The sequence below is a fragment of the Arachis ipaensis genome, chromosome B10 (assembly GCF_059453495.1).
Source record: "Arachis ipaensis isolate K30076 ecotype BB chromosome B10, ASM5945349v1, whole genome shotgun sequence".
Taxonomy (NCBI): domain Eukaryota; kingdom Viridiplantae; phylum Streptophyta; class Magnoliopsida; order Fabales; family Fabaceae; genus Arachis; species Arachis ipaensis.
This window is the reverse complement of record NC_142435.1, coordinates 144197356-144213012: the sequence shown is the minus strand read 5'-3', so window position 1 is coordinate 144213012 and position 15657 is coordinate 144197356.

The following is a 15657-nucleotide window of genomic DNA, read 5'->3' as shown; positions in this document are numbered from 1 at the left end:
CCGCTAACGTCTGACGCTAAATCCGATGGTATTCAGCATTTTTCTTGTAGTAATTGCTATATACACAAGATAAGATTCAAATTTAATATAATTGTTTAAGTAAATCTATAAATGAGTAAATTAATTACTCGATTAACTCAAATTGGTTAACAAACTAATCTATATATCATTACGTATATTATGTAATATGACAATATAAAAACTCAAAATAAAATAATTCCTTTCCTTTGGCTCAAAATTCCCGGTAGTTTGCGGCAGTTCTGGAATTATATAGCGGCAGTTGGATAGTCGCTCCAAAATAAGGTGCAACTAAATATTTAGTGGTGATTTTTTTTAATCATTGGAATAACCGCTACAAATTAAAGTTTTGTGGTAGATTATTTTTGCGACAATTATACCCATTACTATATTTAAAAACCAAACTGCCTCCTTTTAGCGGTGGTTTGTAACCATCGCAAAATGCCAACAGATTAAAAAATATAACGTTCATTCAAACTTTCATTCCATGTAAAGATTACTTCGGGTGAGTATTTTATAGGTTAGTAACATGGTTGCTTTCCCTTTCTACTAGACTGAAACGAAAGCCACAAAATTAAGTCTTTTACTTATCTCTTGAATATTCATTAGTCTAGGTTTTACGTAAATCTAGCTATTTTGCCGATATATCTCATAATTATTGTGCCTAACGGTATCATTAAAATATAATTCCCATAATAATAATAAACATTAAACGCCCTACTTTTTAATTTTATGCACCAAGTGTCTATAACGAATAGGGAAAAGCTACTCCAAAGCTGAGCTCAAGTACTATGTACTCTAAGGTAGCGTTTGTTTTGAGGTACTGAGACAGAGACTGAGAGATTGAGACTCAGTATCGTGTTTGTTAGTTTAGAGATTGATACTAAAATTTCTGTCTCTGTCTCTAAAATTTCAGTATTTCAGTACCTTCAAAAAGTAGGGACACAGGGGACTGAAAATTTCAGAGATGGAGACTGAAACTTTAATAACATTTTATACCTAAAATACTTTCATTTCAATTAATTAATTCCAATTTTACCCTTTGTGCAAATTAAATTAGAGTTTCATTCTTGTTTCAATTCCTGTTTTCCATTTTGCACCAAACAGAATACTGAAATTTATTTCAATCCCTGTCTCTTAGTCTCTATCTCTCAGTCTCAGTCTTTCCGTCTCTGTCTCTCCACCAAACGCTATCTAAATGTTTTTTTTTTTAGGGCATAATTAATAATTTATTCTTAGATGATTTAATTAGTATCTGTTTAGATAATACTACTAACATTTTTGTTAATGGTATTAATTAGGATATATATATAATTTTTATAGCATTTTTTATTTTACAGTTTATTATTTATGATGAAGAAATTAATTCTTATTTTTATTAAGAAATTAACTATCAAGCTTATAAAAAAAACTAAAAACAAACATCTTTAGTTAGATACTAACTCATTCATAAATGACTGCTTTTAAAAATTATATTCATATAATAATATGAGAAGTTTTTTATGGTATATATATATATATATATATATATGAGTATTGCTAATTTTATAAGACTTACTGTCATTACAGTTACAAACCTTTTAGTGAAAATAAATTATAAATTGATAAAGACTAAAGACAAACCCACCCACTTTAGAAAAGTGTAACTCATCAAATTAAAAGAGTAGATAATTACTTGGCCAAAACATTACTTCATAGGCAGGTTAATGTTATCGGGCTCCGCAAAGAAGAAATGATTGGAGAGAAGAGTGAATGCTTTCTGGATAGGTGTTGAGATATTTCTTCTACGTATTATTCGTTAATGATGTGTATTTGTCGTCCAAAGCCTCAAATCTCATACTCCAAGTAGTGACTCAATTGGAGAGTTTCTTTTTTCATATGCTCTTTCGTATGGTTGGTACAAAAAATAGATTTTTTTTTCCGACAAAAGAGCATCTTCAACTATAGAAGGTGTCGATTACAGAAATAGTATTTTAACTATAGAAACAAAAATAGACAAAGCTAAAAATCAAAGAAAGATGGTACAAAAAGCGTCATAGTCGAAAGGTAATTATTGTTATTTTTTTAGCATTAAGATTTGCTATTCGACCTTCAAGTTGAGTGGAGAACATGAGTGTAAAATTTGAGGAACAAGCTGAAGAAACATGGAGATTTGGAGACTAAAGAAGATGTGGGTGTCAAAATTTGGGGGACAAGATTCTTTATGGTCAAGGCAAGGTCATAGCTGAGAAACCTTTTCTTCTTACTAGGAGAGTCAGCAAGCTATCAGAAGCGATCTGGCTCCCCTTGAACAAAAGTCTAAAATGTGTCTGCCCTTTAAGCAGTGAGTGGGGAAATCCCCGATCAAAAGGAAAGACTGGGTTTGCTCCTAGAGAGTGTTCCATCAGTCTTTGAATCGAGTGAAATCTTTCTTCCCTTTTGAAATTGACTTCTCGTCCCAAGGAGGAAGTAAGATAGTGGACAACATATTCTATAGCAAAGCCCATTTCCATGGTTCATAAATAGTAAAAACTCAGAAGAGTTCTGGGACTTTAATTGGAACACTAGATCATCACACAAGCTCATTTCCATGACAAATTAATAATGTCTGATAGAGTATTGACTTTGACAAATACGTCGAATAATGATATTAAAGACACCACAAGGGATAGGGAAACAGAGGCCGTCCCATCAATTGGAACTCCTAATCGAGGGACGACTTCCGTCGTCACTGAAGGGATCCCAACAACTATACACGTAACGTGGCCTCCATATAGGTTTCCTCGAAAAATTACTCTCCTCCCATAGAAACTTCAAATATGGGGTATACGGGAGGTGCAGCCACTATAAGGAATAATCCTTTATATAGTCCAGTACCACCTCCAGGATATCCCCTCATGGGGACATATAATTATAACCTTGGCATGACAAATTACAATGTCTACCAATACTTAATAAACAATCCTCCATATCTAGGATCTATTCTCATGCAACAACCAATGCCTACGGTGTCGAATGTCACTTCGACACAAGGAGTAGGGGAACCTAAAGTGTCGATAGGAGGGACACGTACTTTTATATTTTCAGAGATGCTGAGACAACTACCTGTCCGGACATCGTCGCCTAATACAGTCGAATCCTTGGCTGTATTTCGGCAACAAATTGAGGATAGCCATCATGATTTAGTGAATATGCATACTCAGCAGATGGCTACAGTGTTGAATCCTATGTTAGAAAATAACAATGCTAAAATAGAGCAAGTGACTCGACGCGTCAATGATATTGGGAGCAATTAATTGACCCTAAATCCAACCTATGGGAGGGGTTCGTGTTGATAATCCTCCTTTAAATTAAATATGGGAGAAGACCCAAATATGGTATTAAACGAGGACCGGGCAAACAATGTTGCCAAAGCTTATGGTCAAAAGATAACTCAAGCCGTTGAACAAATCTTGAATAGAGTAGGATTAAATATTGGGGTCACAAATCAACCTTATTTTATATCCCCTTTCCCAGATTATGTTTTATACTCCTAAATATTTTACAAAGTTTGTTGGGAAAAGTGGAGAATCGACTGTAAAGCACATCGCTTGATACTCAGTCGAAATAAGTGAGTTGGCCAATAATAAATATTTAAAAATGAGATTTTGCCCTTCACTGACAAAGAATGCTTTCTCTTGGTTTTCAAATTTGCAACCTAATTCGATCCTTAATTGGGTTCAGTTAAAGAGAAGTTTTCATGATCAATTCTTTAGGGGAGAAGTGAAGGTAACTTTATTTGACTTATTTACAATGAAAAGAGAGAAAACTGAGTCAATCGATGACTATCTTATCCGGTTCAAGAATATGAGAAATAAATGTTTCACACTTATTCCTGAACCTAAAATAGTCAAGATGGCTATAAATGGGCTTGGTTTCAATATTCGAAAGAAATTAATAAATCAACAGTTCCTCGACCTAGCTCAATTGGCCGATAAATTCCAGCAAATTGAAAAATTGAATAAAGAAAAAGAAGAGCTAGAGTCAAACAAAAAAACATTTTTCAATAAAAAGGTTACGTTAACTACGTCGACTGCGTGAGTGAAGAAGAGTCGAACAACGAATCTACCTTTGCTACAAAATTAAAAGATGGGCTTCCTTATGTGTATCGATCTCTTAATCCATCAAAGGATAAGACTCCTTTATCAGGAGGGAAGAATTATTCTTTTGACATAACAAAAGTTGAATAGATCTTTGACATGTTAAAAGATAAGCATCTTGTACTTCTTGAATGAAAATGAATGCCATCTGTTTTTGAAATTAGAAATAAAAAGTTTTATAAATTTTGTCAAGATGCTAGCCATCATACTAATAATTGTGTTCATTTTTGGAACTTGATACAAAAGGCTATTTCCTAAAATGATGGTGGATTCCGACCCTTTCCAAGTGACATCAAACTTCGCTGAAACAGAAGAGGTGGCGTTTACCGTCAACATGGTTGTGGTCGAACCTATGAAAAAAGATTAGCAGTTTGAGTTGAACATGTTTGAAGTAGAAAGGACGATTTATCCAAAGGCAAGAGAAGATCTGCTATATTTCTTGTTGAGACAAAGGAAGGAAGAAGGAAACCTAGCCATATACCCTCGATGCAGTGCCTTGTTCGACATTTCAGCTGCTAAGGGTGTTGACTTAAAAAAAAGAGTAGAGAGTGTGTCTATCAGGAAGAATTAAGGCAAGCCCGACTGAAACAAGGGGCTAACAGTCAAGAGCCTGTGGCTGCTCCTTTTAAACAAAATATGCGCACAATGGTGACAGTCGATCAGAAACCTCAGGGGGTGTCAAGTCGAACTAGAGTTTCCCCTACTAATGTGGCGAACAACAAATGAGTACAATACAACGGTCCAAATTATTCCAGGAATTATAATTTTAATGTTCCTAGGGGAGGATTTGGAAATTGGGTTAGAGCCCAGAAAAGAGGAGGCTCCAGGCGAGGAGCAGGTAGAAGGGAAAATGGTCGAGAAAGGCCTCGACACAATTTTCAAGAAAGAGCTTCCTTCATTCCAGGAGTAGTTGCCCAAGCGCAAAATGCTTATGTCGAGACACATGGGCCATATCCAGAATTGAGCAAAAAAAGTAAGTCACCTCAGAAACAGGAAAAAAAGGGAGACATGATATTGCCGAGCAAAGGTCATATGAAGGATGAGTCAAAGGAGAAACTAGCTATCTAGTCGATCCCCAAAAGAAAAGAAAAAGAAGAAGCACTAATAGAGAATTTTGACTCTAGTTTTGAGGACGATTTGGATGTGATGTTTGGAGAAACTGAGTTTGGGTATGTTGCCACAGTTTCTGGTCTCCTTTTTTACTTCTAGGGTAGTCCTGAAGGGCCTTGGAATTGTCTCGAAGAAGACTGTGATGATATTATCCCTAGTGATGAATGCCAATTGAAAACGGCATAATCAAGAAAGGTTTGTTTGAAAGACCTAATGAGATCACCAGAGGTCATCTTCGACTGTTGCATATTAAGGCAAAAGTTAAAGGATTGTTGATTAATCGTATTCTAGTCAATGGGGGAGCATCAATTAACCTATTACCTGAAAGTATGCTCCCACTATTCCATAAAATAGTCAAAGAATTGAACAAGACAAACTTGACTGCTATTGGATTCAATGATAAATCGACAACAGCTCTGGGAATGATCTCACTCAGGTTAAAGTTGGAAGTGTCGAGTGACCAATAGTGTTCATAGTAGTGCCTACCAAGGCAACTTTCAATATTCTTTTGGGAAGAGATTAGATACATGGTGTAAGGGAAATTCCTTCGACTTTGCATGAAAAGTTAGTTCTATGGGACAAAGATGGAAGGATCAAAGAAATTGAAGCTGACGATAGTCCATGCTATGTAGAACAAATAAACGTCAGCTTCAAAGAGTCATACCAGCATTCGACCATTGACTATTGATATGAGCACCTTTGACCCCAATCTTATCAAAGGTTGCTATGTAGGGGCCCATGGTATAAAATTGGTCCCCAAAACCAAGGAAAACTTGGCCAATATGTCCACTAAAATGGATATATCAAGCCACTGGGCTCGACTGTCAGCCTACATGGCTGAGAAGAAAGAGTGCACAGGAAAATGTGCACTAGATTATATATATGATGTCGAACTCTTAGGATTTGAAAGGTCAAATTTAGTTTCTGAATATTTGCATAATAAAAAGGTTGAAGTACAAGATCCTCTCGACGAGGTCGAGATTGGTGGAAAAGGGTGAGTGACTTACATTAGTCGATAGCTAGATCCTGAATTCAACGAAGAGTTGATAAACGTCTTGAAGAGATATCAAGATTGCTTTGCTTAGCAATACGAGGAGATGCCTAGTTTAGACAAATCTTTAGTCGAACATAATCTCCCTCTCATTGAGAATGCCCAACCAATTAAGCAAGCTCCGAGATGTTTTGTTCCCGAAATTATGGTCAAGATAAAAGAGGAAGTCGAACGTCTATTAAAAGCTGGTTTCATTCGCACAGCCAGGTATGTCGAATAGATTGCTAACATTGTTCTTGTTATTAAGAAAAATGAAAAATTAAGAGTATGTATTGATTTTAGGGATCTGAATAAAGTGACACTAAATGACGAATATCACATGCCAATTGCAGAGATGTTAATTGACTCTGTTGCAAGAAGCAAATTTATGAGCTTCATGGATGGATATCTAGGAATAATCAAATATTCATATTCCAAGAAGATGTATCGAAGGCAGCATTTCGATGCCCTGGTGCCATTGGAACTTATGAATGGCTAGTTATGTCATTTGGGCTTAAAAACGTTGGTGCTACTTACCAGAGAGCTATGAATTCGATCTTCCGTGATTTTATTGGTAAGTTTATGGAAATTTACATCGATGACATGGTAGTTAAATCAGAGTCGAATCATGTTCATTTGTGTAATCTAGAAATGGCTTTTAAATAAATGAGACATCATCGACTCAAGACGAACCCACTGAAATTTACTTTTGTTGTGTCTGCAGAAAATTTTTTGGGATTCGTTATGCATAAAAGGGAGTAGCCGTCGGCACTAATATTGCCAAGAAATTTTTGACTCGTCCCCTCTGAGGAGTACGAAAGAACTTAAATCTTTTTGGTTAAAGTAAATTTCTTTCGATGCTTCATTCCAAATTTTATCTCAAAAAACGAAAATATTCACTCCTTTGTTGAAATTGAAACAGGGGAAAGAATTCAAATGAGAGGAGGAGCACTAGAAGGCTTTCGAACAAATAAAGCAATACTTGACCTCACCTCAAATCTTGACACCAGTCAAACAAGGTCAACTACTTAAATTATATATTGCTGCATCAGACACAACTTTAGGGAGCATGCTGTCCCAAGAAGACGAAAATGAAAACGAAAAAGTAGTTTACTATCTGAGTCGAATGTTGACTGATGTAGAAATTAAATATAGTGCAATCGAGAAAATTTGTTTAGCTCTTTATTTCTCTTGTACTAAACTTAAAAGTTACTTAATTGGAAAGAATATTTTTGTTGTGTCGAAATTTGATGTTATTAAATACATGCTTTCTTACTCAATCTTAAGAGGAAGAATTGGCAAGTGGATGTTGGGACTGATTAAACATTCTTTGTTTTATGTATACCCTAGAAAATTAATAAAGAATTAGACAACAAATTAATTATTATTTAAAAAAATTAGAAAATTAAAATTTGATAAGTTAGAAGAGTAGAAATATCAAAAATATGAATTTTAACACTAATTTTAAAGATTTTGGCCTAAAACGGACCAATGGGTCGAACCGGTTAGACCGGGCCCAAGGCCCAACCCATATAAGCCTCAATTCAGCCTTTTTTCCCATTCTCTTTCATTTTCATGCTGAAACTTGAGGGAAGGGAGCAAGAACCCTAACCCTAAAATTCACCCAAACTTCAATTCCACATATCTTTCAATCCAAAGCTTCCATTGACGAGTCATTTGTGATCACGCATTTGTCTCAGAATTCTTTTCAATTCCAACTAAATATTGTGGTAAGAAACTATAAATATCATGCCCAGTTATCTATTTCCCCCTTTTTCCACATTTTTGGTTTGGGTATTGAGCGACTTTGAAGGTTTAAGGTGGAATTAGCGTCATATAATTATGGGTTCCATCAATATGTCTATGGGTAAAGGTAAGAAATCATTATTACCTTCTAATTTGTCAATTTTATGAGATTAGGGTGTTGAAAATTTGTATGTATATGGAATTATATGACATTAGGTTGTATATATGTGAAATTAAAGTCAAATTGGCGAAGTGGTATACTTGAATCGGAGCTTTTGGTTCCTGAAACTTATAGCACTTGATTTGGAACCTTAGAGGCTTGAATTGAGGTGTTCGAGCATTAAGAAGAAATCGGCCAAGGTATGATTTTGGTTTCTCGTAGATAATATATAATGTTTTATAAAAACTTAGGCTAGATGACCACAGGATAGGTTGGAATGTATAGTTAAGTTAATGTTTAGTAATCTTGATGAAAAATGTTGAGTTAGCTTGATAATGAATTGATGATTGATGCTTGTGGTGAGGATGATGAATATGAACTATGATTGTTGATATATTGATGAATTATGTTGCTTGATTTTGGATTATTGGGAGGAAATTATGAATTTTGAGTATTGACATGTTGGGGAATAAATGAAAGGTGTTTAGGTATGTTTTGGATATGGTTGGTTTGAGTTGGAACTTGAAACTTTGGTTTTGAAACAAAAATTTGTAAAAAAAAAATAGAGGTTTGTGATTTGATGAAAAAACCCGATTTTTGACCAAACTTCAGCAGGCCATAACTTAGCTTCCGGACCCTCAAACTTTATCAACCTTATTTCATATGAAAATGGGTCCGTAAAGTTTACATCGTTTGAAGAACTGACTAAAAATGGTTTTTAATAAAAAAGTTACCCGCATCGGAAGTTTGGTGTGCAAAAGTGTTTCTGCAGATTTGTAACAACTTTTTGAGAAAATATAGGGCCCGCATATGCAGACATATGGCTGCGTATGTGGAAATTTGCCACTGTCTAGGGGAACTTGCGTATGTGGACATGGGTCACGTACGTGTACGCGAGACATGGCTGTGTACGCGGCCATTCGCCTCTGTCCAGTGTACTCGCATACGTGAGACCCCTGTTTTTGGAAAAATTGGATTTTGTGATTTTTAACCTATTTTATAACCTATAAACCTCTATTTTTACTCTCTAGTGTCCCAAACTTAGTTTTAATAATAGTGAAGGGGGTGAACCTTGAGAGGGTGTTGACTTGGTGGTGAAGAAAGATTGTAAAGTAGTTAATTATGTTTAGGAAGTGCTAAAACCCTGAATATGTGATGGGATATGATGATGATGATGATGAGAACTATGTGCTTGAGTAATGAAGGTTGAGATGTAGTGTTATGATGAGAAGAACGTGAATGATTATGTGATGATTGAAATTGATTATGAGGATTATGAATATGATTATGAACTGTGACTGTTTATTCTGTTCCATTCTTGTTGCATTACTTTCTCTCTGTTTGTCAAGTGTGTCGGACACTATATCCCTTGAGTGTGATGGACAATATATCCCAAGAGTGTGACGGGCGCTATATCTCAAGAGTGTGGGAGCACTTTACCCTAGGAAGTGTATCGGGCACTATATCCCATGAGTGTGGCGGGCACTATATCCCAAGAGCGTGGCGGGCGCTATACCCCAAGAGTGTGGGAACACTTTATCTCGAAAAATGCGACGAGCACTATATCTCATGAGTGTGACGGGCACTACATCCCGAGAGTGTAATGGGAACTACATCCCGAGAGTGTAATGGGAACTATATCCCAAGAGTGTGGAGGCATGTCAGCGAGACGATATCCGGGTTATCTACTGGGTGTGTCGGGTTCTGACAAAGTAACCGATACGTGAGCTCACGACCAGTAGAAAATGCATACATCATATGAATTTATTTGTCTTGTTTGAGTTTGAACTACTCGGAGTTGCCTATTTGAATATCTATACTTACTTGCTATATGTTCTACTTGATGTAACTGCATTTTATCTGTGTTTTCCTTGTCTGTATTGTATATTTGTGCAATTAAGAGATCCCTTGTTTGGCAAAAGAGTGACAAGGGTAGTTCCACCAGAGTTTTGGAGGGTTGGAGGAGAGTGAGAATTGTGGGAATCAGGTTAAAATTGGGCTAGAATCTAACTACCATAGATAGTTCACCTGGTTTTTGGTTTAAAATATAACTCTAAGATTTTAATCTGAGTGTCAGAGTTCTAGGATTGTCTCTGACTTTTCCGGGATCTTATATATTATTTATGTGGGCACCATTACCATGCTGAGAATCTCCAGTTCTCATTTCATACAAATGTTGTTGTTTTCAGATGCAGGTCGAGATGCGTCTCGGAGAGCATCTGGAGGTTCCTATGACAAGTGAAGTTGGGATGTTATAATTTTGGGGATGTTGGTTATGTATTTATGTTTATATACTCTCCTATGTATATATATATATAACTTATGTTTAATCCTCTTAGAGAATTTTTGGAGAACTATGTGTTTACTTTATGTGTGTCGGCATATTTTGGGATACACTTATATATATGTCTGTATGTACATATTCTCTGGTCAGCCTTGGCTTCGCAAGTCGAGCCTGGAGCTTGATATTATGTATTTTGGATACTCTGCTCTATGTGTATATGTATATATTCTTACTTTTCTTCCTATCCAAGTTCTGTTTACGTCAGCATTGCGCTTTTCGTTTTTCAACTTTTGTTTAAGCTTTCCTTCAAGACTCCTCGTTATAAATTCCTTTCAACTATTAATATGTATGTATATATTATTTTATAGGTTGTAATACCTCACCACCTCTGTTTTATGACTTAAGCATAAAGTTTTGTATGGTAGGGTGTTACATTTTACGTCCCGACTAGAGCTGTCAAAGGACAAGTGATTGCTAATTTTTTAGCAGATCACCCTTACGTCGAGATTGACGAACAACCCAAAATTGGGTATCTTGAACTAAAACCTTGGAGGTTATATTTTGATGGGTCGAAGTATCAAAATGGAGCAGGGGTGGGGATATTTCTAATCATCCCTGAGTCAGATCTATCGTACAATGAAGCAGAATATGAGGCTTTAATAGTTGGCCTAGAACTCTTAACCGAAAAAGAGCTAGAACAATCAAAATATTAGGAGATTTGCAATTAGTAATTCAACAATTGGCTGGAAACTATCGAGTTATTAGTCATAATTAGGCTAAGTACTTTGTTGTGGTTGTTCAACTCTTAGCTGAGTTTGACTCAGTTTTGATTAAACATATATTTAGGGAGTTGAATCAAGAAGCTAATGAGTTAGCTCAAATGGCTTCTGGCTATAAGATAACTCCTAATTTGATAAAAGAGTTTAGTGAAATTAAAACTAATTTGACTCCTTTAGAAGTAAGAGGAACTTTGTTGCACAAACACTCTCGATGTGAATGATTGGAGATACAAGATCATCGACTTCTTTGAAAATCCCAATAAAAAAGCATATCAAAAACTGAAATATTTAGCATTGAGCTTTGTATTGGTTGGAGGAGATCTTTTCAAGAAAAGTGTCAACAGATCTTTACTTCAATGGCTAAGTTTGCAAGATGCATATTTGGCTATGGCTGAGGTGCATGAGGGGATTTGCAGCGCTCATCAAGCGGGTCAAAAAATATATTGGACCTTGCACCGACAAGGAGTGTATTGGCCTTCAATGATGAAAGATTGCATCAACTTTGCTCGATGTTATGACTAATGCCAAAGAAATGCGCAAATCCAGAGTGTTCCTGCGGCAGATTTGCATACGATAATTAAACCTTGGCCATTTAGAGGATGTGCTCTGGATTTAATTGGAATGATTCATCCCTCTTCGACTAAGGGGAATAAATTTATTTTGGTTGCAGTTGATTACTTTACTAAATGGGTGGAAGTTGTGCCCATGAAAGAGGTCACACAAGCCAAAATAATTAATTTCATTGAAGAATCAAATATTCATAGATTTGGCATTCCTCAAACTGTGACTACAGACCAAGGAACTATGTTCACAGGCCGACAAGTCAAAGGATACACCGAGTCGAAAGGAATTAAACTTATACATTTGACTCCATATTATGCCCAAGCAAATGGCCAAGTCGAAGCTGTCAATAAAACTTTAATTAGTTTGATTAAGAAATATATAGGAAGATAGCTTTGAAATTGGCATAATACTTTAAGTCAGGTAGTATGGGCATATAGGTGTTCTCCTCGAGAAGCTATAGGTTCGACTCCTTATGAACTATTATATGGTCATAAAGCAGTATTGCCACTTGAAATAAATTTGCAAACAATCAGAGTGGTGAAACAAAATGATCTACCTGTCGAATAATATTGGTCGAGCGTGATAGATGAATTAGATCAATTAGACCAATCTCGATTAATGGCTCTTGATCTAATGATTCGACAAATAGATAGTGTCACTAAGTCATACAATAAAAAATCAAGAAAGAAAACAATTAAGGTTGGTAACTTAGTGCTGAAATTAATCTATGCTACTGAGAAAAATAAAGGAAAGTGGTCTCCTTTGTGAGAAGGACCTTTTAGAGTCGATAGAATATTTAATGGCAATGCTTATGAATTAAAAGATACAACAATGGCTCGACAGATTGGACATATCAATGGTAAATACCTCAAGATATATCATGGTCATTAATCAAAAGACATGGAAAGTGCATACAAAAAGAGTTCATATTAAAAAAATGCCACTAAAATTACAATAAATTAAAAAAGGATCCTAAATTTGAGTTTAAGGTCCTCTTGCTTTTGACATAAAGCAGCAGCAGCTTCAACAGTTTCTTCTTTGGCTTTGATGGTCTGATTGACTGATTCCATAAAGGTAGTACGACCCGAAGTCTTCAATGCATGAACTTGATTTATTTGCTGAAGCCGTTGATTGAGGGTCGCATTTGTAGCCTCTACCTTTGCCTTACTTGACTTTAGCCCAGCCAATTTTTTTTTCAAGAATCTCGACTTTCATAGTCATAATCTTCTCTTTGGTCTGACCTTTATATAACACTTCTTCAATTTGAGATGTGGCTTCTTCACATTTTTTCAATTGCTTATCATGAGTGGCCAGAGTCTCAATTACTGTGTTAAAATCCTTTTCGACAGAGTCGACCTTGGAAATATGATTATAAATATCTTCCATAAAAGTTTCCAAGGCTGCCAAAGTCTCAAATGGAATCTTCTGATTTAGGAAGTTAAGAGCGGCTAATAGTTGAGCCTTTAGGTCAGCCTCGTTGTTAATCTCTTCCGAAGAATGGTTGAGACAATCAAGAACGATATTGACTTTTTCAACAACTGAAGGATCGAGACCTGGTGGAACTTGTGGCTCAGGAGAAGTGACTTCTTCTTCGCGGGGCAAAATAACTTCTCCACGTCTTGCACTGAAGGGGCTTCAAGTTCTTGGCCAGAAGAAGAAAAAACCTTTGTTCCTTCTGAAAAGTATACTTGTCAAGCCTCTGAAAGAATGTTGGCAAGGTCGAAGTCGAAATCATCAAAGTTCAAGTCTCCAGCCTCTGGAGCAGGGACATTGATCGAAGATTCGTCCTGCTCGACACTAGCTGGAGTTTGGTTAGGAGGAAAGAAGGTTGAAGTTACTGCAACTGATGTCGAAACAGGACCAGATTCTTGCTGAGTCTCCGTATTAGTTGGAATTGGCATATAGCTTGTCTAGGAAGAAATAATAAATGTTTCCCAAAGTATAAGGGTATAATAAAATATACACAAGAGCCAAGAGAGAGGTAAGTATGATTACCATTAGAGAATCATTTGAAGTTTGGGAAGCAGTAGTCGAAGGTGTAGGCTAAATCGGAAAGGAAACAACAGCCTTTGGAAGGGTTGAGTAACTTCAATTTCGACACTTGATGGGTCGACACCTGGCTCAGAGTAGCTTGGAGTCACTTGTGTTTCAGCTTGGGATTTGGAGATACGCCTTGCAAGTTTCGACTAAGGAAAGTAATGATTAAATTAAAGGATGCAGTGTATAAATTGACTGTTTAAAAGAAGGGTAAGAAAGATACCTTGATCGGAGGAACTGGATTAGATTTTTGCACCTTCTTGGGCTTATCCGCCATAAAAATGTCGACATCCCTGCGCTTTCTGGAAGGAAGAGTTGCCTTGCTCGATCGTTCTCTTCCTCGACCTTTCTTTGATTTTGTATTCTTAGGAGCAGCTTCTTTGTCCAATTCCCAGCTTCTTCCTGGATTAGGGTTGGGAGCGACGCCCACCAAGACTTTCGGTTGTGCAGTTAGAATTTGAAGAAAGTATAAGAGGAGTAAGGGTTTAAAACGTGTTTAAGCACTAAGAAAAATCATGGTACCTAGAGGATATCCATCAATCCTCGTCCGACCATGAATTCTAACCCTGGCGCCTAGATAATAAATGGCACCAATTGTATTTATGCCCAAAGTACGAAGGTCTTTTTATCGGTTCAATAATCCACTCCTAAGGCCCCTTTAGGAGGGTCAGGTAGTCGATCAGCAAGGCTGAAAGAGGCATTGGAAAAAGAGGGAAATTTGAATGTTTTCATGAAGTTATTTTTCTATACAAAAGGATCTCCACTTAAAGCTTTAAATAGTGATCGAGACATCTATGAAAGTGTGCTTTCTTTTTCTTTTCCAACACCTCTTTGGCCTCAAGAAAGACATACCTTACGTTCCGAAAGTGCCATTTTACCTTATAATATTTTTCAAAGGCAAGAATCTCTTTGATGTGCTCACCTTTGGTTTTCTTCTAAGCATCAACAGTCTGCACAGGAGGAAGAACCAAGTTAGAGAGTGCTTGCTCAACTGAGGGGCAATGAGATTTATAATAGCTCGACCACCATTTATGAAAATCAGGGGTCGAGAGAAAGCAAAATTTAAGGTCATATCTTTGGTACTAGGTACTAACTCTCTGATGGTTCAGGTCCAAAATTTGGTCGAACTCCTTGAGATCCAACACTTCATAGTGAATCATTTGGGCCCCAGCCTCAAGTGAAAGTGGAGAAGGTAATGCTTGTGCAAGGCCGAATTGCCTCGACACAAATTGAGGGGAGTAGCTGACAAGTTTTTTCTTTAAAGCTATAGTCGATTCACGAGGAAGTCCTACGGAAAGAACTTGAGGAGTAAGGGTTTTTGCCCACAGTTCGTCAAGAGTCTCTTAATTTTCAGGTTTGAGGCTTATAAGAGAATGAAGGTATCCTACCTTATTTTTTCGACAAGCTAAGGGATTGGGATGATAGGTTGAATCATCATTGTTTTTTATATTAAGAAAAAGCTTAATGAAGTGGCAAAAAGCATCGATGGATGACATACCCTTTGGTTTCGACCAAGAAAGAGTAGATAGTCGAATACCTTCAAGAGAAATTTTTGGAAATTTGAGAGGAGCAGTGAGTTATGGTTCGAACAAAGACTTTAACCATAAATTGACAATCCGAAGAGGACCAAAAGGATTGATCGAGGACTTACCCCGTCGAATTTCACTTACCACCAAGGAAAGCGTTTCATACAGTTGACCCAAGATAAGAGAAGATTGATGTATTTTTGTGATGGAGCATGATAGCTAATGGAAGGTAATTGATTTTTTAAATTTGAATCAACTTTGGGCAGAAAACAAAGGCATTGAGCC